This window comes from Amaranthus tricolor, chromosome 10, assembly GCF_026212465.1.
Source record: "Amaranthus tricolor cultivar Red isolate AtriRed21 chromosome 10, ASM2621246v1, whole genome shotgun sequence".
NCBI classification, from domain to species: domain Eukaryota; kingdom Viridiplantae; phylum Streptophyta; class Magnoliopsida; order Caryophyllales; family Amaranthaceae; genus Amaranthus; species Amaranthus tricolor.
In genome coordinates this window covers 28120235-28146902 of record NC_080056.1, presented here as the reverse complement: position 1 = coordinate 28146902, position 26668 = coordinate 28120235, and positions in this window count along the sequence as shown.

Sequence of the window (26668 nt, the reverse complement as noted above, 5' to 3'; positions counted from 1 at the left end):
GTTCATTCTTCATCGTTCATTCATCATTGATCATTGATCCTTGTTCCTTCTTCATCGTTCATTCATCATTGATCATTGATCCTTGTTCATTCTTCATCGTTCATTCTTCATTGATCATTGATCCTTGTTCATTCTTCATCGTTCGTTCTTCATTGATCATTGATCCTTGTTCATTCTTCATCGTTCATTCTTCATTGATCATTGATCCTTGTTCATTCTTCATCGTTCAATGTTCATTATTCATTGATCCTTGTTCATTCTTCATTGTTCATTCTTCATTGATCATTCATTCTTCATTGATCATTCATGCTTATTCATTCTTTCTAGTTCATTGTTCATTGATCATTGATCCTTGTTCATTCTTCATCATTCATTCATCATTGATCATTGATCCTTGTTCATTCTTCATCGTTCATTCTTCATTGATCATTGATCCTTGTTCCTTCTTCATCGTTCATTCATCATTGATCATTGATCCTTGTTCATTCTTCATCGTTCATTCTTCATTGATCATTGATCCTTGTTTATTCTTCATCGTTCGTTCTTCATTGATCATTGATCCTTGTTCATTCTTCATCGTTCATTCTTCATTGATCATTGATCCTTGTTCATTCTTCATCGTTCAATGTTCATTATTCATTGATCCTCATTCATTCTTCATCGTTCATTCATCATGGATCATTGATCCTCGTTCATTCTTCATAGTTCATTGTTCATTGATCATTGATCCATGTTCATTCTTCATCGTTCATTCATCATTGATCATTGATGCTTGTTCATTCTTCATAGTTCATCGTTCATTCATCATTGATCATTGATCCTTATTCATTCTTCATCGTTCATTCTTCATTGATCATTGATCTTTGTTCATTCTTCATCGTTCATTCATCATTGATCATTGATCCTTATTCATTCTTCATCGTTCATTCATCAATGATCATTGATCCTTATTCATTCTTCATCATTCATTGTTCATTGATCATTGATCCTTGTTCATTCTTAATCGTTCAATCATCATTGATCATTGATCCTTATTCATTCTTCATCAATCATTCTTCATTGATCATTGATCCTTGTTTATTCTTCATCGTTCATTCTTCACTGATCATTGATCCTTGTTCATTCTTCATCCTTCAATGTTCATTATTCATTGATCCTTTATCATTCTTCATCGTTCATTCTTCATTGATCATTGATCCTTTTTCATTGTTCATCGTTCGTTCTTCATTGATGATTGATCCTTGTTCATTCTTCATCGTTCATTCTTCACTGATCATTGATCCTTGTTTATTCTTCATCGTTCATTCTTCATTGATCATTCATGCTTATTCATTCTTTCTAGTTCATTGTTCATTGATCATTGATCCTTGTTCATTCTTCATCGTTCATTCATCATTGATCATTGATCCTTGTTCATTCTTCATCGTTCATTCTTCATTGATCATTGATCCTTGTTCCTTCTTCATCGTTCATTCATCATTGATCATTGATCCTTGTTCATTCTTCATCGTTCATTCTTCATTGATCATTGATCCTTGTTCATTCTTCATCGTTCGTTCTTCATTGATCATTGATCCTTGTTCATTCTTCATCGTTCATTCTTCATTGATCATTGATCCTTGTTCATTCTTCATCGTTCAATGTTCATTATTCATTGATCCTTGTTCATTCTTCATTGTTCATTCTTCATTGATCATTCATTCTTCATTGATCATTCATGCTTATTCATTCTTTCTAGTTCATTGTTCATTGATCATTGATCCTTGTTCATTCTTCATCATTCATTCATCATTGATCATTGATCCTTGTTCATTCTTCATCGTTCATTCTTCATTGATCATTGATCCTTGTTCCTTCTTCATCGTTCATTCATCATTGATCATTGATCCTTGTTCATTCTTCATCGTTCATTCTTCATTGATCATTGATCCTTGTTTATTCTTCATCGTTCGTTCTTCATTGATCATTGATCCTTGTTCATTCTTCATCGTTCATTCTTCATTGATCATTGATCCTTGTTCATTCTTCATCGTTCAATGTTCATTATTCATTGATCCTCATTCATTCTTCATCGTTCATTCATCATGGATCATTGATCCACGTTCATTCTTCATCGTTCATTCTTCATTAATCATTGATCCTTGTTCCTTCTTCATCGTTCATTCATCATTGATTATTGATCCTTGATCATATTTCATCGTTCATTCTTCACTGATCATTGATCCTTGTTCATTCTTCATCGTTCAATTTTCATTATTCATTGATCCTTGTTCATTCTTCATCGCTCAATCATCATTGATCATTGTTCCTTGTTCATTCTTCATTGATCATTGATCCTTGTTCATTCTTCATCATTCATTCTTCATTGATCATTGATGCTTGTTGATTCTTCATCGTTCATTCTTCATTGATCATTCATCCTTGTTCATTCTTCATCGTTCATTCTTCATTGATCATTGATCCTTGTTCATTCTTCATCGTTCATTCTTCATAGATCATTCATCCTTGTTCATTCTTCATCGCTCATTCTTCATTGATCATTCATCCTTGTTGATTCTTCATCGTTCATTGTTCATTGATCAAAGATCCTTGTTCATTCTTCATCGTTCACTCATCATTGATCATTGATCCTTATTCATTCTTCATCGTTCATTCATCATTGATCATTGATCCTTATTCATTCTTCATCGTTCGTTCTTCATTGATCATTGATCCTTGTTCATTCTTCATCGTTCATTCTTCACTGATCATTGATCCTTGTTCATTCTTCATCGTTCATTCTTCACTGATCATTGATCCTTGTTCATTCTTCATCGTTCATTCATCATTGATCATTGTTCCTTATTCATTCTTCATCGTTCATTCTTCATTGATCATTGATCCTTGTTCATTCTTCATCGTTCATTCATCATTGATCATTGATCCTTATTCATTCTTCATCGTTCATTCTTCATAGATCATTGATTCTTGTTCATTCTTCATCGTTCATTCTTCATTGATAATTGATCCTTATTCATTCTTCATCGTTCATTCTTCATTGATCATTGATCCTTGTTCATTCTTCATCGTTCATTGTTCATTGATCATTGATCCTTGTTTATTCTCCATCGTTCATTCATCATTGATCATTGATCCTTGTTCATTCTTCATCGTTCATTCTTCATTGATCATTGATCCTTGTTCCTTCTTCATCGTTCATTCATCATTGATCATTGATCCTAGTTCATTCTTCATCGTTCATTAATCATTGATCATTGATGCTTGTTCATTCTTCATCGTTCATTCATCATTGATGATTGATCCTTCTTCATTCTTCATTGTTCATTCATCATTGATCATTGATCCTTATTCATTCTTCATCGTTCATTCTTCATTGATCAATTATTCTTGTTCATTCTTCATCGTTCATTTTTCATTGATCATTGATCCTTATTCATTCTTCATCGTTCATTCTTCATTGATCATTGATCCTTGTTCATTCTTCATCGTTCATTGTTCATTGATCATTGATCCTCATTCATTCTTCATCGTTCATTCATCATGGATCATTGATCCTCGTTCATTCTTCATTGATCATTGATCCTTGTTCCTTCTTCATCATTCATTCATCATTGATCATTGATCCTTGTTCATATTTCATCGTTCATTCTTCACTGATCATTGATCCTTGTTCATTCTTCATCGTTCAATTTTCATTATTCATTGATCCTTGTTCATTCTTCATCGTTCATTCTTCATTGATCATTGATCCTTTTTCATTGTTCATCGTTCGTTCTTCATTGATGATTGATCCTTGTTCATTCTTCATCGCTCAATCATCATTGATCATGGTTCCTTGTTCATTCTTCACTGATCATTGATCCTTGTTCATTCTTCATCGTTCATTCTTCACTGATCATTGATCCTTGTTCATTCTTCATCGTTCATTCATCATTGATCATTGTTCCTTATTCATTCTTCATCGTTCATTCTTCATTGATCATTGATCCTTGTTCATTCTTCATCGTTCATTCATCATTGATCATTGATCCTTATTCATTCTTCATCGTTCATTCTTCATAGATCATTGATTCTTGTTCATTCTTCATCGTTCATTCTTCATTGATAATTGATCCTTATTCATTCTTCATCGTTCATTCTTCATTGATCATTGATCCTTGTTCATTCTTCATCGTTCATTGATCATTGATCATTGATCCTTGTTCATTCTCCATCGTTCATTCATCATTGATCATTGATCCTTGTTCATTCTTCATCGTTCATTCTTCATTGATCATTGATCCTTGTTCCTTCTTCATCGTTCATTCATCATTGATCATTGATCCTTGTTCATTCTTCATCGTTCATTAATCATTGATCATTGATGCTTGTTCATTCTTCATCGTTCATTCGTCATTGATGATTGATCCTTCTTCATTCTTCATCGTTCATTCTTCACTGATCATTGATCCTTGTTCATTCTTCATCGTTCATTCTTCACTGATCATTTATCCTTGTTCATTCTTCATTGTTCATTCATCATTGATCATTGATCCTTATTCATTCTTCATCGTTCATTCTTCATTGATCAATTATTCTTGTTCATTCTTCATCGTTCATTTTTCATTGATCATTGATCCTTATTCATTCTTCATCGTTCATTCTTCATTGATCATTGATCCTTGTTCATTCTTCATCGTTCATTGTTCATTGATCATTGATCCTCATTCATTCTTCATCGTTCATTCATCATGGATCATTGATCCTCGTTCATTCTTCATCGTTCATTCTTCATTGATCATTGATCCTTGTTCATATTTCATCGTTCATTCTTCACTGATCATTGATCCTTGTTCATTCTTCATCGTTCAATTTTCATTATTCATTGATCCTTGTTCATTCTTCATCGTTCATTCTTCATTGATCATTGATCCTTTTTCATTGTTCATCGTTCGTTCTTCATTGATGATTGATCCTTGTTCATTCTTGAACCATATCAGCTAGGCTCACGTGAGGACAGCAATAACAACCCAAAAGCTAGCAAGGAGTCAATGAACAATAACAACAAAAGCAACAAAAAACATGTTGATGAGCTTTATGAAGCTTGTGAAGATTCTAACTTCATGCATACAAATCCATCCTCTACATATAAGGATGAATCTAACATAAGCCAAAACAATCAAGAAGATAATCAATTAATTATGAGGAAACAAAAACAAGAGCTTAGGAACAAGGAAGACCAGCAGCAAGCCAAGATCAAAGGCATCCAAAGCCATCAGCAGCCCTTGACCAATTCCACTGACCAGGCCACCTTGGCGGGCCTACCCAGACGAACCCAAGGCCCATTGGATGACGTGGAGGGCATAATTGGAATCTCCACACTAGGACCTAGCCATCATGGTCCAAGGGTCCCACGCATGATCATGGGAAGCTCATGGAAACTTGAGGCAAAGGTCGCACAGTCATCAAGGACAGCAAGCCAAAACATGCAGCAGCCCCTGACCACTGAGCAGGCCACCTTGGCAAGCTCGCACAGACGTGACCCGAACCCATTGGATGACGTGGAAGGTAGGGTTGGAATCTCTGCACAAGGATCTAGCCAGCATGGTCCAAGAGCGCTCTTGAAAGTCAACGGAAAGGCATTGAAATCAGAGCACAAGGTCGCTTAGTCAACAAATCAAACCAACAGCTGCTGCAGTCTTGAGTATTCTGTTTTAAGCTTCTTAAGCGTGTGTATAGGCACGTGTGTATGTAAATAGCCGTTAATAACCGTTAGGCAATCATGTAATTAGCCTACTCTTCATTCCTAGCTCTATAAATATTTGATTCAATCATTGTAAAGGACGTTGATCATTGAATAAATTTCCAAATTTCAGAAAACTTCAAGTGTTTGAGTTTTTCTTCAATTGCTTGCAATTGGGTTACCTTGGGCCAGTTTTGCCCATCTTGATGTACGTGTTCTTGAGTGTTCTTCAAGAACCTACATCCCCCTATCCATAGACACTGATATTCCCCTTGGAGTGCAAGAGGAGAAGCGTGGAGTTGAGTGCATAGGAAGCTTGGCAGTCCAATTCCAAACATTCAATTCCATGTGCCATTGTCTTGGAATATCCTTGAGTTCGTGAGTAAATCCAATTTGCGTGTTCAATTTCTTCATTAACCACGCATAATTGGATCAATTGGTATCAGAGCAAGAACGTGTAGGGCTTGAATATCATCCACATTCATCTGTGAAGACGAAATCTTCATATCACGCCTGAATGATCAGAAGAATTGAAATTCAGAAATTAGGGCAATTTTCCTGTGCGAGTTCGATTGCAGTGGCGATTCTCTACAAATCTCGGTTGTTTTTCTTTCCTCTGTTTAATTTCTTTATGTACTAATGTTCCTGAATGTAATTTGTTGCATTTCAATTAAATTTGATTGATGAATTGTGCATACACTGTCTGACATTCACGAAGAAAGATTGAACCATATCAGCTAGGCTCACGTGAGGACAGCAATAACAACCCAAAAGCTAGCAAGGAGTCAATGAACAATAACAACAAAAGCAACAAAAAACATGTTGATGAGCTTTATGAAGCTTGTGAAGATTCTAACTTCATGCATACAAATCCATCCTCTACATATAAGGATGAATCTAACATAAGCCAAAACAATCAAGAAGATAATCAATTAATTATGAGGAAACAAAAACAAGAGCTTAGGAACAAGGAAGACCAGCAGCAAGCCAAGATCAAAGGCATCCAAAGCCATCAGCAGCCCTTGACCAATTCCACTGACCAGGCCACCTTGGCGGGCCTACCCAGACGAACCCAAGGCCCATTGGATGACGTGGAGGGCATAATTGGAATCTCCACACTAGGACCTAGCCATCATGGTCCAAGGGTCCCACGCATGATCATGGGAAGCTCATGGAAACTTGAGGCAAAGGTCGCACAGTCATCAAGGACAGCAAGCCAAAACATGCAGCAGCCCCTGACCACTGAGCAGGCCACCTTGGCAAGCTCGCACAGACGTGACCCGAACCCATTGGATGACGTGGAAGGTAGGGTTGGAATCTCTGCACAAGGATCTAGCCAGCATGGTCCAAGAGCGCTCTTGAAAGTCAACGGAAAGGCATTGAAATCAGAGCACAAGGTCGCTTAGTCAACAAATCAAACCAACAGCTGCTGCAGTCTTGAGTATTCTGTTTTAAGCTTCTTAAGCGTGTGTATAGGCACGTGTGTATGTAAATAGCCGTTAATAACCGTTAGGCAATCATTTAATTAGCCTACTCTTCATTCCTAGCTCTATAAATATTTGATTCAATCATTGTAAAGGACGTTGATCATTGAATAAATTTCCAAATTTCAGAAAACTTCAAGTGTTTGAGTTTTTCTTCAATTGCTTGCAATTGGGTTACCTTGGGCCAGTTTTGCCCATCTTGATGTACGTGTTCTTGAGTGTTCTTCAAGAACCTACATCCCCCTATCCATAGACACTGATATTCCCCTTGGAGTGCAAGAGGAGAAGCGTGGAGTTGAGTGCATAGGAAGCTTGGCAGTCCAATTCCAAACATTCAATTCCATGTGCCATTGTCTTGGAATATCCTTGAGTTCGTGAGTAAATCCAATTTGCGTGTTCAATTTCTTCATTAACCACGCATAATTGGATCAATTGGTATCAGAGCAAGAACGTGTAGGGCTTGAATATCATCCACATTCATCTGTGAAGACGAAATCTTCATATCACGCCTGAATGATCAGAAGAATTGAAATTCAGAAATTAGGGCAGTTTTCCTGTGCGAGTTCGATTGCAGTGGCGATTCTCTACAAATCTCGGTTGTTTTTCTTTCCTCTGTTTAATTTCTTTATGTACTAATGTTCCTGAATGTAATTTGTTGCATTTCAATTAAATTTGATTGATGAATTGTGCATACACTGTCTGACATTCACGAAGAAAGACTGAAACCCTCAAGAACTCAGTTCTTGAAGGAGTTTCTGCATTGCAATTTCAAAATCTTCGTATTCATATCAATTTCATTGACTAAATTTCATTTTTATTTGATTAATAGTAGGATTGCATTTACATTTCATTGTAATTCACGTAAATTGATCATCATTGATAGCTGCATACTGCAAAATCAACACAGAAGAACAAATTCTTCAAATTCTGATCTGCTATTCATTGATTGTGCAAACTTGTTATTTTTTCTTCTCTTCATGGCATATTTTGTCTTAGTTCATTAGGATCATAATAGCATTGCATTCATTTCTAAACATAGCTTGGTTTCAGCATGTTGATGCACAAATCAGCATCTGAGTATAGTTGTGGACCAAACTCTGCTGTTCATATTCACATTAATCAACTTTGTCGAAGAACATAGGCTTTCATTAATAAATCTTGTTGCTTATAATACAAATCCAACTATTGTTCCATTAGAATACAGATTGTTCATGGTTTTGCTGTTTGGTGCACAGAAGTCAGATTATTGAGAATCTGATTTTGCTGTGATCAGAAAAAGTCTGCTGCATTCACTTCTGTCTTGGAACTTATTGTTTGATTTTTGCATAGCTGACCTTACTAAGTGAATAACTAGAAATTCACATTAGCAAAATCACCAAAGAACAAAAGTGTGCATGACTTGCTGTTTCATCAAAAAAAAAAAAAACTAAGTGCACAGAATATAGTTTGTTTAAATATTGCTGTTGAAAACACAAATTCAGATTGTTCAAAAAAATCAGATTGTTGTTGTGCACAGGACACAACTTGTTCAAGAATACAGAATATTCAAATTCTGATTGCTGCTGTGAACAGAATACAATCTGTTCAAGAACACAGACTGTGCATAGAACAGTTTATTTGCATTCATTTCATATTGTGTGTTTGCATTCATATAAATCATCATGGATAACAATGATAAATTTGACGCACTAGTTAACATGGTTAATCAACTAAGCGTAGCTGTCACGGCCCTGCAGAATGCTGCACCACAACACACACAATTCCCATATCACAATCCAAATGCTGAAAACATGAGGGAGGACAAAACCATGAGGGTTGATGTACATGAATTTGATGGCACATCTCATGATCCGGAGGTATATATTGAATGGGAGAAAGGGGTAGAGCGTTATTTTGAGTTTAAAGAAACCCACCCAGACCATCAATATAAGATCGCTAAGGTGAAGTTGACCAAGCTAGCAGCCACTTGGCTTGAAGGTGTGCAGAGGCAAAGAGCACGTAAGGATAAGCCTAAGATTCACTCATGGGAGAAACTTAGGAAACACCTTAGGAGAAAATACATTCCCACCAATTACAAGAAGATTGAGGTGATGAAGAAACTTACCTATGAAGGAGCTTGCAATAGTGCCCTAATATTGGAGAAATCAGCAAGGAGGAGAGCTGCACCTGCACACACCTTCAACAAAGCACGAGAAACCAGTAGCTACAAATTGGATACACATACCCCTGCTGACAGTAAAGGACCTGCTGCACAGCACTCCTCTAAAATTAGGGGAACACAGCAGCATGCATCCATTGTTACGACTATACATGTTGATAATGTTGAGATGAATGGGTTTTATTTCATGGAAGATGAGATTACACACACGTTTCACAGTAGCTTTAAGCCATCTGCACAAAAACCAGCACGACACCTACCTACCAGCAGTAGCATAGGTTCACATTTGCCACTCATTAGTACTACACAACCTTACAACACACATATGGCTTCCAACACAGAGAGGCAGCTCACAGCAAAGGAAAAGGAAGTGAACCCTAAGGATGTCATACCTCCTACAAAGACCACGCAAACACCTACGCATTTATTAGGATGGAAGGAGTATGATGATAATGATGATAGTGATAGACACATAACCAAGCTACCCTTCTATGAGACCATTACATTACATGAAATACCTCAAGGCATGGGCTCCAAGCTAACCTTCATACATGTATTCTGTGTTGATATTCATGGAGGATTTGCACATAGTGGATATCCTAATCTGCATTCTAAATACTTTCCATTTGCATGCATGTATGCCCTTAATCATTGGAATACTACTACCTTAGTTTATTTACTTGTGCAGGACAAAAGTACATGGAACACAAGGAAGCAATTAGACACAGCTCAGATTCAGACAGCAGCGGATGCACACACTGCTGATGCAGCTAGCAGCCATGTTTCACCCTACCACACGAGCTTAGAATTGAGGACAATTCTTTTTCAAGAAGGGGGGATTGAACCATATCAGCTAGGCTCACGTGAGGACAGCAATAACAACCCAAAAGCTAGCAAGGAGTCAATGAACAATAACAACAAAAGCAACAAAAAACATGTTGATGAGCTTTATGAAGCTTGTGAAGATTCTAACTTCATGCATACAAATCCATCCTCTACATATAAGGATGAATCTAACATAAGCCAAAACAATCAAGAAGATAATCAATTAATTATGAGGAAACAAAAACAAGAGCTTAGGAACAAGGAAGACCAGCAGCAAGCCAAGATCAAAGGCATCCAAAGCCATCAGCAGCCCTTGACCAATTCCACTGACCAGGCCACCTTGGCGGGCCTACCCAGACGAACCCAAGGCCCATTGGATGACGTGGAGGGCATAATTGGAATCTCCACACTAGGACCTAGCCATCATGGTCCAAGGGTCCCACGCATGATCATGGGAAGCTCATGGAAACTTGAGGCAAAGGTCGCACAGTCATCAAGGACAGCAAGCCAAAACATGCAGCAGCCCCTGACCACTGAGCAGGCCACCTTGGCAAGCTCGCACAGACGTGACCCGAACCCATTGGATGACGTGGAAGGTAGGGTTGGAATCTCTGCACAAGGATCTAGCCAGCATGGTCCAAGAGCGCTCTTGAAAGTCAACGGAAAGGCATTGAAATCAGAGCACAAGGTCGCTTAGTCAACAAATCAAACCAACAGCTGCTGCAGTCTTGAGTATTCTGTTTTAAGCTTCTTAAGCGTGTGTATAGGCACGTGTGTATGTAAATAGCCGTTAATAACCGTTAGGCAATCATGTAATTAGCCTACTCTTCATTCCTAGCTCTATAAATATTTGATTCAATCATTGTAAAGGACGTTGATCATTGAATAAATTTCCAAATTTCAGAAAACTTCAAGTGTTTGAGTTTTTCTTCAATTGCTTGCAATTGGGTTACCTTGGGCCAGTTTTGCCCATCTTGATGTACGTGTTCTTGAGTGTTCTTCAAGAACCTACATCCCCCTATCCATAGACACTGATATTCCCCTTGGAGTGCAAGAGGAGAAGCGTGGAGTTGAGTGCATAGGAAGCTTGGCAGTCCAATTCCAAACATTCAATTCCATGTGCCATTGTCTTGGAATATCCTTGAGTTCGTGAGTAAATCCAATTTGCGTGTTCAATTTCTTCATTAACCACGCATAATTGGATCAATTCTTCATCGCTCAATCATCATTGATCATTGTTCCTTGTTCATTCTTCATTGATCATTGATCCTTGTTCATTCTTCATCGTTCATTCTTCATTGATCATTGATGCTTGTTCATTCTTCATCGTTCATTCTTCATTGATCATTCATCCTTGTTCATTCTTCATCGTTCATTCTTCATTGATCATTGATCCTTGTTCATTCTTCATCGTTCATTCTTCATAGATCATTCATCCTTGTTCATTCTTCATCGTTCATTCTTCATTGATCATTCATCCTTGTTCATTCTTCATCGTTCATTGTTCATTGATCAAAGATCCTTGTTCATTCTTCATCGTTCATTCATCATTGATCATTGATCCTTATTCATTCTTCATCGTTCATTCATTATTGATCATTGATCCTTATTCATTCTTCATCGTTCGTTCTTCAGTGATCATTGATCCTTGTTCATTCTTCATCGTTCATTCTTCACTGATCATTGATCCTTGTTCATTCTTCATCGTTCATTCTTCACTGATCATTGATCCTTGTTCATTCTTCATCGTTCATTCATCATTGATCATTGATCCTTATTCATTCTTCATCGTTCATTCTTCAGTGATCATTGATCCTTGTTCATTCTTCATCGTTCATTCATCATTGATCATAGATCCTTATTCATTCTTCATCGTTCATTCTTCATTGATCATTGATCCTTGTTGATTCTTCATCGTTCATTGTTCATTGATCATTGATCCTTGTTCATTCTCCATCGTTCATTCAACATTGATATTTGATCCTTGTTCATTCTTCATCGTTCATTCTTCATTGATCATTGATCCTTGTTCCTTCTTCATCGTTCATTCATCATTGATCATTGATTCTTGTTCATTCTTCATCGTTCATTAATCATTGATCATTGATGCTTGTTCATTCTTCATCGTTCATTCATCATTGATCATTGATCCTTGTTCGTTCTTCATCGTTTATTCTTCATTGATCATTGATTCTTGTTCATTCTTCATCGTTCATTCTTCATTGATCATTGATGCTTGTTCATTCTTCATAGTTCATTGTTCGTTGATCATTGATCCTTGTTCATTCTTCATCGTTCATTCATCATTGATCATTGATGCTTGTTCATTCTTTATAGTTCATTGTTCATTAGTCATTGATCCTTTTTCATTCTACATCATTCATTCATCATTGATCATTGATCCTTATTCATTCTTCATCGTTCATTCTTCAGTGAATATTGATCTTTGTTCATTCTTAATCGTTCGTTCTTCATTGATCATTGATCCTTGTTCATTCTTCATCGTTCATTCTTCACTGATCATTGATCCTTGTTCATTCTTCATCCTTCAATGTTCATTATTCATTGATCCTTTATCATTCTTCATCATTCATTCTTGATTGATCATTGATCCTTTTTCATTGTTCATCGTTCGTTCTTCATTGATGATTGATCCTTGTTCATTCTTCATCGTTCATTCTTCACTGATCATTGATCCTTGTTCATTCTTCATCGTTCATTCTTCACTGATCATTGATCCTTGTTCATTCTTCATCGTTCATTCTTCATTGATCATTGATCCTTTTTCATTGTTCATCGTTCGTTCTTCATTGATGATTGATCCTTCTTCATTCTTCATCGTTCATTCTTCACGGATCATTGATCCTTGTTCATTCTTCATCGTTCATTCTTCACTGATCATTTATCCTTGTTCATTCTTCATTGTTCATTCATCATTGATCATTGATCCTTATTCATTTTTCATCGTTCTTTCTTCATTGATCAATTATTCTTGTTCATTCTTCATCGTTCATTTTTCAAATATCATTTATCCTTATTCATTCTTCATCGTTCATTCTTCATTGATCATTGATCCTTGTTCATTCTTCATCGTTCATTGTTCATTGATCATTGATCCTCATTCATTCTTCATCGTTCATTCATCATGGATCATTGATCCTCGTTCATTCTTCATCGTTCATTCTTCATTGATCATTGATCCTTGTTCCTTTTTCATCTTTCATTCATCATTGATCATTGATCCTTGTTCATATTTCATCGTTCATTCTTCACTGATCATTGATCCTTGTTCATTCTTCATCGTTCAATTTTCATTATTCATTGATCCTTGTTCATTCTTCATCGTTCATTCTTCATTGATCATTGATCCTTTTTCATTGTTCATCGTTCGTTCTTCATTGATGATTGATCCTTGTTCATTCTTCATCGCTCAATCATCATTGATCATTGTTCCTTGTTCATTCTTCATTGATCATTGATCCTTGTTCATTCTTCATCGTTCATTCTTCATTGATAATTGATCCTTGTTCATTCTTCATCGTTCATTCTTCATAGATCATTCATCCTTGTTCATTCTTCATCGCTCATTCTTCATTGATCATTTATCCTTGTTCATTCTTCATCGTTCATTGTTCATAGATCAAAGATCCTTGTTCATTCTTCATCGTTCATTCATCATTGATCATTGATCCTTATTCATTCTTCATCGTTCATTCATCATTGATCATTGATCATTATTCATTCTTCATCGTTCGTTCTTCATTGATCATTGATCCTTGTTCATTCTTCATCGTTCATTCTTCACTGATCATTGATCCTTGTTCATTCTTCATCGTTCATTCTTCACTGATCATTGATCCTTGTTCATTCTTCATCGTTCATTCATCATTGATCATTGATCCTTATTCATTCTTCATCGTTCATTCTTCATTGATCATTGATCCTTGTTCATTCTTCATCTTTCATTCATCATTGATCATTGATCCTTATTCATTCTTCATCGTTCATTCTTCATAGATCATTGATTCTTGTTCATTCTTCATCGTTCATTCTTCATTGATCATTGATCCTAATTCATTCTTCATCGTTCATTCTTCATTGATCATTATTGATCCTTGTTCATTCTTCATCGTTCATTGTTCATTGATCATTGATCCTTGTTCATTCTCCATCGTTCATTCATCATGGATCATTGATCCTTGTTCATTCTTCATCGTTCATTCTTCATTGATCATTGATCCTTGTTCCTTCTTCATCGTTCATTCATCATTGATCATTGATCCTTGTTCATTCTTCATCGTTCATTAATCATTGATCATTGATGCTTGTTCATTCTTCATCGTTCATTCATCATTGATCATTGATCCTTGTTCGTTCTTCATCGTTTATTCTTCATTGATCATTGATCCTTGTTCATTCTTCATCGTTCATTCTTCATTGATCATTGATGCTTGTTCATTCTTCATAGTTCATTGTTCATTGATCATTGATCCTTGTTCATTCTTCATCGTTCATTCATCATTGATCATTGATGCTTGTTCATTCTTTATAGTTCATTGTTCATTGATCATTGATCCTTTTTGATTCTTCATCATTCATTCATCATTGATCATTGATCCTTATTCATTCTTCATCGTTCATTCTTCAGTGAATATTGATCTTTGTGCATTCTTCATCGTTCGTTCTTCATTGATCATTGATCCTTGTTCATTCTTCATCGTTCATTCTTCACTGATCATTGATCCTTGTTCATTCTTCATCCTTCAATGTTCATTATTCATTGATCCTTTATCATTCTTCATCGTTCATTCTTCATTGATCATTGATCCTTTTTCATTGTTCATCGTTCGTTATTCATTGATGATTGATCCTTGTTCATTCTTCATCGTTCATTCTTCACTGATCATTGATCCTTGTTCATTCTTCATCGTTCATTCTTCACTGATCATTGATCCTTGTTCATTCTTCATCGTTCATTCTTCATTGATCATTGATCCTTTTTCATTGTTCATCGTTTGTTCTTCATTGATGATTGATCCTTCTTCATTCTTCATCGTTCATTCTTCACTGATCATTGATCCTTGTTCATTCTTCATCGTTCATTCTTCACTGATCATTTATCCTTGTTCATTCTTCATTGTTCATTCATCATTGATCATTGATCCTTATTCATTCTTCATCGTTCTTTCTTCATTGATCAATTATTCTTGTTCATTCTTCATCGTTCATTTTTCAAATATCATTTATCCTTATTCATTCTTCATCGTTCATTCTTCATTGATCATTAATCCTTGTTCATTCTTCATCGTTCATTGTTCATTGATCATTGATCCTCATTCATTCTTCATCGTTCATTCATCATGGATCATTGATCCTCGTTCATTCTTCATCGTTCATTCTTCATTGATCATTGATCCTTGTTCCTTCTTCATCGTTCATTCATCATTGATCATTGATCCTTGTTCATATTTCATCGTTCATTCTTCACTGATCATTGATCCTTGTTCATTCTTCATCGTTCAATTTTCATTATTCATTGATCCTTGTTCATTCTTCATCGTTCATTCTTCATTGATCATTGATCCTTTTTCATTGTTCATCGTTCATTCTTCATTGATGATTGATCCTTGTTCATTCTTCATCGCTCAAGCATCATTGATCATTGTTCCTTGTTCATTCTTCATTGATCATTGATCCTTGTTCATTCTTCATCGTTCATTCTTCAGTGAATATTGATCTTTGTTCATTCTTCATCGTTCGTTCTTCATTGATCATTGATCCTTGTTCATTCTTCATCGTTCATTCTTCACTGATCATTGATCCTTGTTCATTCTTCATCCTTCATCATTCTTCATCGTTCATTCATTGATCATTTATCATTCTTCATCGTTCATTCTTCATTGATCATTGATCCTTGTTCATATTTCATCGTTCATTCTTCACTAATCATTGATCCTTGTTCATTCTTCATCGTTCAATTTTCATTATTCATTGATCCTTATTCATTCTTCATCGTTCATTCTTCATTGATCATTGATCCTTTTTCATTGTTCATCGTTCGTTCTTCATTGATGATTGATCCTTGTTCATTCTTCATCGCTCAATCATCATTGATCATTGTTCCTTGTTCATTCTTCATTGATCATTGATCCTTGTTCATTCTTCATCGTTCATTCTTCATTGATAATTGATCCTTGTTCATTCTTCATCGTTCATTCTTCATAGATCATTCATCCTTGTTCATTCTTCATCGTTCATTCTTCATTGATCATTAATCCTTGTTCATTCTTCATCGTTCATTGTTCATTGATCATTGATCCTCATTCATTCTTCATCGTTCATTCATCATGGATCATTGATCCTCGTTCATTCTTCATCGTTCATTCTTCATTGATCATTGATCCTTGTTCCTTCTTCATCGTTCATTCATCATTGATCATTGATCCTTGTTCATATTTCATCGTTCATTCTTCACTGATCATTGATCCTTGTTCATTCTTCATCGTTCAATTTTCATTATTCATTGATCCTTGTTCATTCTTCATCGTTCATTCTTCATTGATCATTGATCCTTTTTCATTGTTCATCGTTCATTCTTCATTGATGATTGATCCTTGTTCATTCTTCATCGCTCAATCATCATTGATCATTGTTCCTTGTTCATTCTTCATTGATCATTGATCCTTGTTCATTCTTCATCGTTCATTCTTCAGTGAATATTGATCTTTGTTCATTCTTCATCGTTCGTTCTTCATTGATCATTGATCCTTGTTCATTCTTCATCGTTCATTCTTCACTGATCATTGATCCTTGTTCATTCTTCATCCTTCAATGTTCATTATTCATTGATCATTTATCATTCTTCATCGTTCATTCTTCATTGATCATTGATCCTTGTTCATATTTCATCGTTCATTCTTCACTAATCATTGATCCTTGTTCATTCTTCATCGTTCAATTTTCATTATTCATTGATCCTTATTCATTCTTCATCGTTCATTCTTCATTGATCATTGATCCTTTTTCATTGTTCATCGTTTGTTCTTCATTGATGATTGATCCTTGTTCATTCTTCATCGCTCAATCATCATTGATCATTGTTCCTTGTTCATTCTTCATTGATCATTGATCCTTGTTCATTCTTCATCGTTCATTCTTCATTGATAATTGATCCTTGTTCATTCTTCATCGTTCATTCTTCATAGATCATTCATCCTTGTTCATTCTTCATCGCTCATTCTTCATTGATCATTCATCCTTGTTCATTCTTCATCATTCATTGTTCATTGATCAAAGATCCTTGTTCATTCTTCATCGTTCATTCATCATTGATCATTGATCCTTATTCATTCTTCATCGTTCATTCATCATTGATCATTGATCATTATTCATTCTTCATCGTTCGTTCTTCATTGATCATTGATCCTTGTTCATTCTTCATCGTTCATTCTTCACTGATCATTGATCCTTGTTCATTCTTCATCGTTCATTCTTCACTGATCATTGATCCTTGTTCATTCTTCATCGTTCATTCATCATTGATCATTGATCCTTATTCATTCTTCATCGTTCATTCTTCATTGATCATTGATCCTTGTTCATTCTTCATCGTTCATTCATCATTGATCATTGATCCTTATTCATTCTTCATCATTCATTCTTCATAGATCATTGATTCTTGTTCATTCTTCATCGTTCATTCTTCATTGATCATTGATCCTTATTCATTCTTCATCGTTCATTCTTCATTGATCATTATTGATCCTTGTTCATTCTTCATCGTTCATTGTTCATTGATCATTGATCCTTGTTCATTCTCCATCGTTCATTCATCATGGATCATTGATCCTTGTTCATTCTTCATCGTTCATTCTTCATTGATCATTGATCCTTGTTCCTTCTTCATCGTTCATTCATCATTGATCATTGATCCTTGTTCATTCTTCATCGTTCATTAATCATTGATCATTGATGCTTGTTCATTCTTCATCGTTCATTCATCATTGATCATTGATCCTTGTTCGTTCTTCATCGTTTATTCTTCATTGATCATTGATCCTTGTTCATTCTTCATCGTTCATTCTTCATTGATCATTGATGCTTGTTCATTCTTCATAGTTCATTGTTCATTGATCATTGATCCTTGTTCATTCTTCATCGTTCATTCATCATTGATCATTGATGCTTGTTCATTCTTTATAGTTCATTGTTCATTGATCATTCATCCTTTTTGATTCTTCATCATTCATTCATCATTGATCATTGATCCTTATTCATTCTTCATCGTTCATTCTTCAGTGAATATTGATCTTTGTTCATTCTTCATCGTTCGTTCTTCATTGATCATTGATCCTTGTTCATTCTTCATCGTTCATTCTTCACTGATCATTGATCCTTGTTCATTCTTCATCCTTCAATGTTCATTATTCATTGATCCTTTATCATTCTTCATCGTTCATTCTTCATTGATCATTAATCCTTTTTCATTGTTCATCGTTCGTTCTTCATTGATGATTGATCCTTGTTCATTCTTCATCGTTCATTCTTCACTGATCATTGATCCTTGTTCATTCTTCATCGTTCATTCTTCACTGATCATTGATCCTTGTTCATTCTTCATCGTTCATTCTTCATTGATCATTGATCCTTTTTCATTGTTCATCGTTTGTTCTTCATTGATGATTGATCCTTCTTCATTCTTCATCGTTCATTCTTCACTGATCATTGATCCTTGTTCATTCTTCATCGTTCATTCTTCACTGATCATTTATCCTTGTTCATTCTTCATTGTTCATTCATCATTGATCATTGATCCTTATTCATTCTTCATCGTTCTTTCTTCATTGATCAATTATTCTTGTTCATTCTTCATCGTTCATTTTTCAAATATCATGTATCCTTAGTCATTCTTCATCGTTCATTCTTCATTGATCATTAATCCTTGTTCATTCTTCATCGTTCATTGTTCATTGATCATTGATCCTCATTCATTCTTCATCGTTCATTCATCATGGATCATTGATCCTCGTTCATTCTTCGTCGTTCATTCTTCATTGATCATTGATCCTTGTTCCTTCTTCATCGTTCATTCATCATTGATCATTGATCCTTGTTCATATTTCATCGTTCATTCTTCACTGATCATTGATCCTTGTTCATTCTTCATCATTCAATTTTCATTATTCATTGATGTTCATTCTTCATCGTTCATTCTTCATTGATCATTGATCCTTGTTCCTTCTTCATCGTTCATTCATCATTGATCATTGATCCTTGTTCATTCTTCATCGTTCATTAATCATTGATCATTGATGCTTGTTCATTCTTCATCGTTCATTCATCATTGATCATTGATCCTTGTTCGTTCTTCATCGTTTATTCTTCATTGATCATTGATCCTTGTTCATTCTTCATCGTTCATTCTTCATTGATCATTGATGCTTGTTCATTCTTCATAGTTCATTGTTCATTGATCATTGATCCTTGTTCATTCTTCATCGTTCATTCATTATTGATCATTGATGCTTGTTCATTCTTTATAGTGCATTGTTCATTGATCATTCATCCTTTTTGATTCTTCATCATTCATTCATCATTGATCATTGATCCTTATTCATTCTTCATCGTTCATTCTTCAGTGAATATTTATCTTTGTTCATTCTTCATCGTTCGTTCTTCATTGATCATTGATCCTTGTTCATTCTTCATCGTTCATTCTTCACTGATCATTGATCCTTGTTCATTCTTCATCCTTCAATGTTCATTATTCATTGATCCTTTATCATTCTTCATCGTTCATTCTTCATTGATCATTGATCCTTTTTCATTGTTCATCGTTCGTTCTTCATTGATGATTGATCCTTGTTCATTCTTCATCGTTCATTCTTCACTGATCATTGATCCTTGTTCATTCTTCATCGTTCATTCTTCACTGATCATTGATCCTTGTTCATTCTTCATCGTTCATTCTTCATTGATCATTGATCCTTTTTCATTGTTCATCGTTTGTTCTTCATTGATGATTGATCCTTCTTCATTCTTCATCGTTCATTCTTCACTGATCATTGATCCTTGTTCATTCTTCATCGTTCATTCTTCACTGATCATTTATCCTTGTTCATTCTTCATTGTTCATTCATCATTGATCATTGATCCTTATTCATTCTTCATCGTTCTTTCTTCATTGATCAATTATTCTTGTTCATTCTTCATCGTTCATTTTTCAAATATCATTTATCCTTAGTCATTCTTCATCGTTCATTCTTCATTGATCATTAATCCTTGTTCATTCTTCATCGTTCATTGTTCATTGATCATTGATCCTCATTCATTCTTCATCGTTCATTCATCATGGATCATTGATCCTCGTTCATTCTTCGTCGTTCATTCTTCATTGATCATTGATCCTTGTTCCTTCTTCATCGTTCATTCATCATTGATCATTGATCCTTGTTCATATTTCATCGTTCATTCTTCACTGATCATTGATCCTTGTTCATTCTTCATCGTTCAATTTTCATTATTCATTGATCCTTGTTCATTCTTCATCGTTCATTCTTCATTGATCATTGATCCTTTTTCATTGTTCATCGTTCATTCTTCATTGATGATTGATCCTTGTTCATTCTTCATCGCTCAATCATCATTGATCATTGTTCCTTGTTCATTCTTCATTGATCATTGATCCTTGTTCATTCTTCATCGTTCATTCTTCAGTGAATATTGATCTTTGTTCATTCTTCATCGTTCGTTCTTCATTGATCATTGATCCTTGTTCATTCTTCATCGTTCATTCTTCACTGATCATTGATCCTTGTTCATTCTTCATCCTTCAATGTTCATTATTCATTGATCCTTTATCATTCTTCATCGTTCATTCTTCATTGATCATTGATCCTTTTTCATTGTTCATCGTTCGTTCTTCATTGATGATTGATCGTTGTTCATTCTTCATCGTTCATTCTTCACTGATCATTGATCCTTGTTCATTCTTCATCGTTCATTCTTCACTGATCATTGATCCTTGTTCATTCTTCATCGTTCATTCTTCATTGATCATTGATCCTTTTTCATTGTTCATCGTTCGTTCTTCATTGATGATTGATCCTTCTTCATTCTTCATCGTTCATTCTTCAGTGATCATTGATCCTTGTTCATTCTTCATCGTTCATTCTTCACTGATCATTTATCCTTGTTCATTCTTCATTGTTCATTCATCATTGATCATTGATCCTTATTCATTCTTCATCGTTCTTTCTTCATTGATCAATTATTCTTGTTCATTCTTCATCGTTCATTTTTCAAATATCATTTATCCTTATTCATTCTTCATCGTTCATTCTTCATTGATCATTAATCCTTGTTCATTCTTCATCGTTCATTGTTCATTGATCATTGATCCTCATTCATTCTTCATCGTTCGTTCATCATGGATCATTGATCCTCGTTCATTCTTCATCGTTCATTCTTCATTGATCATTGATCCTTGTTCCTTCTTCATCGTTCATTCATCATTGATCATTGATCCTTGTTCATATTTCATCGTTCATTCTTCACTGATCATTGATCCTTGTTCATTCTTCATCGTTCAATTTTCATTATTCATTGATCCTTGTTCATTCTTCGTCGTTCATTCTTCATTGATCATTGATTCTTTTTCATTGTTCATCGTTCGTTCTTCATTGATGATTGATCCTTGTTCATTCTTCATCGCTCAATCATCATTGATCATTGTTCCTTGTTCATTCTACATTGATCATTGATCCTTGTTCATTCTTCATCGTTCATTCTTCATTGATCATTGATGCTTGTTCATTCTTCATCGTTCATTCTTCATTGATCATTCATCCTTGTTCATTCTTCATCGTTCATTCTTCATTGATCATTGATCCTTGTTCATTCTTCATCGTTCATTCTTCATAGATCATTCATCCTTGTTCATTCTTCATCGCTCATTCTTCATTGATCATTCATCCTTGTTCATTCTTTATCGTTCATTATTCATTGATCAAAGATCCTTGTTCATTCTTCATTGTTCATTCATCATTGATCATTGATCCTTATTCATTCTTCATCGTTCATTCATCATTGATCATTGATCCTTATTCATTCTTCATCGTTCGTTCTTCATTGATCATTGATCCTTGTTCATTCTTCATCGTTCATTCTTCACTTATCATTGATCCTTGTTCATTCTTCATCGTTCATTCTTCACTGATCATTGATCCTTGTTCATTCTTCATCGTTCATTCATCATTGATCATTGATCCTTATTCATTCTTCATCGTTCATTCTTCATTGATCATTGATCCTTGTTCATTCTTCATCGTTCATTCATCATTGATCATTGATCCTTATTCATTCTTCATCGTTCATTCTTCATAGATAAAATATTCTTGTTCATTCTTCATCGTTCATTCTTCATTGATCATTGATCCTTATTCATTCTTCATCGTTCATTCTTCATTGATCATTGATCCTTGTTCATTCTTCATCGTTCATTGTTCATTGATCATTGATCCTTGTTCATTCTCCATCGTTCATTCATCATTGATCATTGATCCGTGTTCATTCTTCATCGTTCATTCTTCATTGATCATTGATCCTTGTTCCTTCTTCATCGTTCATTCATCATTGATCATTGATCCTTGTTCATTCTTCATCGTTCATTCTTCACTCATCATTAATCCTTGTTCATTCTTCATCGTTCAATGTTCATTATTCATTGATCCTTGTTCATTCTTCATCGTTCATTCTTCATTGATCATTGTTCCTTGTTCATTCTACATTGATCATTGATCCTTGTTCATTCTTCATCGTTCATTCTTCATTGATCATTGATGCTTGTTCATTCTTCATCGTTCATTCTTCATTGATCATTCATCCTTGTTCATTCTTCATCGTTCATTCTTCATTGATCATTGATCCTTGTTCATTCTTCATCGTTCATTCTTCATAGATCATTCATCCTTGTTCATTCTTCATCGCTCATTCTTCATTGATCATTCATCCTTGTTCATTCTTTATCGTTCATTGTTCATTGATCAAAGATCCTTGTTCATTCTTCATTGTTCATTCATCATTGATCATTGATCCTTATTCATTCTTCATCGTTCATTCATCATTGATCATTGATCCTTATTCATTCTTCATCGTTCGTTCTTCATTGATCATTGATCCTTGTTCATTCTTCATCGTTCATTCTTCACTTATCATTGATCCTTGTTCATTCTTCATCGTTCACTCTTCACTGATCATTGATCCTTGTTCATTCTTCATCGTTCATTCATCATTGATCATTGATCCTTATTCATTCTTCATCGTTCATTCTTCATTGATCATTGATCCTTGTTCATTCTTCATCGTTCATTCATCATTGATCATTGATCCTTATTCATTCTTCATCGTTCATTCTTCATAGATAAAATATTCTTGTTCATTCTTCATCGTTCATTCTTCATTGATCATTGATCCTTATTCATTCTTCATCGTTCATTCTTCATTGATCATTGATCCTTGTTCATTCTTCATCGTTCATTGATCATTGATCATTGATGCTTGTTCATTCTTCATCGTTCAGTCTTCATTGATCATTGATCCTTGTTCATTGTTCAACGTTCGTTCTTTATTGATGATTGATCCTTGTTCATTGTTTATCGCTCAATCATCATTGATCATTGATCCTTGTTCATTCTTCATTGATCATTAATCCTTGTTCATTCTTCATCGTTCATTCTTCATTGATCATTGATGCTTGTTCATTCTTCATCGTTCAGTCTTCATTGATCATTGATCCTTGTTCATTCTTCATCGTTCAATGTTCATTATTCATTGATCCTTGTTCTTTCTTCATTGTTCATTCTTCATTGATCATTAATCCTTTTTCATTGTTCATCGTTCGTTCTTCATTGATGATTGATCCTTGTTCATTCTTCATTGATCATTGATCCTTGTTCATTCTTCATCGTTCATTAATCATTGATCATTGATGCTTGTTCATTCTTCATCGTTCATTCATCATTGATCATTGATCCTTGTTCGTTCTTCATCGTTTATTCTGCATTGATCATTGATGCTTGTTCATTCTTCATAGTTCATTGTTCATTGATCATTGATCCTTGTTCATTCTTCATCGTTCATTCATCATTGATCATTGATGCTTGTTCATTCTTCATAGTTCATTGTTCATTGATCATTGATCCTTGTTCATTCTTCATCATTCATTCATCATTGATCATTCATCCTTATTCATTCTTCATCGTTCATTCTTCATTGAACATTGATCTTTGTTCATTCTTCATCGTTCGTTCTTCATTGATCATTGATCCTTGTTCATTCTTCATCGTTCATTCTTCACTAATCATTGATCCTTGCTCATTCTTCATCCTTCAATGTTCATTATTCATTCATCATTGATCATTGATGCTTGTTCATTCTTCATAGTTCATTGTTCATTGATCATTGATCCTTGTTCATTCTTCATCATTCATTCATCATTGATCATTGATCCTTATTCATTCTTCATCGTTCATTCTTCATTGATCATTGATCCTTTTTCATTGTTCATCGTTCGTTCTTCATTGTGATTGATCCTTGTTCATTCTTCATCGTTCATTCTTCACTGATCATTGATCCTTGTTCATTCTTCATCGTTCATTCTTCACTGATCATTGATCCTTGTTCATTCTTCATCGTTCATTCTTCATTGATCATTCATCCTTTTTCATTGTTCATCGTTCGTTCTTCATTGATGATTGATCCTTCTTCATTCTTCATCGTTTATTCTTCACTGATCATTGATCCTTGTTCATTCTTCATCGTTCATTCTTCATAGATCATTCATCCTTGTTCATTCTTCATCGTTCATTCTTCATTGATCATTTATCCTTGTTCATTCTTCATCGTTCATTCATCATTGATCATTGATCCTTGTTCATTCTTCATCGTTCAATCTTCATAGATCATTCATCCTTGTTCATTCTTCATCGCTCATTCTTCATTGATCATTCATCCTTGTTCATTCTTCATCGTTCATTGTTCATTGATCAAAGATCCTTGTTCATTCTTCATCGTTCATTCATCATTGCTCATTGATCCTTATTCATTCTTCATCGTTCATTCATCATTGATCATTGATCCTTATTCATTCATCATCGTTCGTTCTTCATTGATCATTGATCCTTGTTCATTCTTCATCGTTCATTCTTCACTGATCATTGATCCTTGTTCATTCTTCATCGTTCATTCTTCACTGATCATTGATCCTTGTTCATTCTTCATCGTTCATTCATCATTGATCATTGATCCTTATTCATTCTTCATCGTTCATTCTTCATTGATCATTGATCCTTGTTCATTCTTCATCGTTCATTCATCATTGATCATTGATCCTTATTCATTCTTCATCGTTCATTCTTCATAGATCATTGATTCTTGTTCATTCTTCATCGTTCATTCTTCATTGATCATTGATCCTTATTCATTCTTCATCGTTCATTCTTCATTGATCATTGATCCTTGTTCATTCTTCATCGTTCATTGTTCATTGATCATTGATCCTTGTTCATTCTCCATCGTTCATTCATCATTGATCATTGATCCTTGTTCATTATTCATCGTTCATTCTTCATTGATCATTGATCCTTGTTCCTTCTTCATCGTTCATTCATCATTGATCATTGATCCTTGTTCATTTTTCATCGTTCATTCTTCACTGATCATTAATCCTTGTTCATTCTTCATCGTTCAATGTTCATTATTCATTGATCCTTGTTCATTCTTCATCGTTCATTCTTCATTGATCATTGATCCTTTTTCATTGTTCAACGTTCGTTCTTTATTGATTATTGATCCTTGTTCATTGTTCATCGCTCAATCATCATTGATCATTGATCCTTGTTCATTCTTCATTGATCATTAATCCTTGTTCATTCTTCATCGTTCATTCTTCATTGATCATTGATGCTTGTTCATTCTTCATCGTTCAGTCTTCATTGATCATTGATCCTTGTTCATTCTTCATCGTTCAATGTTCATTATTCATTGATCCTTGTTCATTCTTCATTGTTCATTCTTCATTGATCATTAATCCTTTTTCATTGTTCATCGTCCGTTCTTCATTGATGATTGATCCTTGTTCATTCTTCATTGATCATTGATCCTTGTTCATTCTTCATCGTTCATTAATCATTGATCATTGATGCTTGTTCATTCTTCATCGTTCATTCATCATTGATCAATTATCCTTGTTCGTTCTTCATCGTTTATTCTTCATTGATCATTGATCCTTGTTCATTCTTCATCGTTCATTCTTCATTGATCATTGATCCTTGTTCATTCTTCATCGTTCATTCTTCACTGATCATTGATCCTTCTTCATTCTTCATCGTTCATTCATCATTCATCATTGATCCTTATTCATTCTTCATCGTTCATTCTTCATTGATCATTGATCCTTTTTCATTCTTCATCATTCATTCA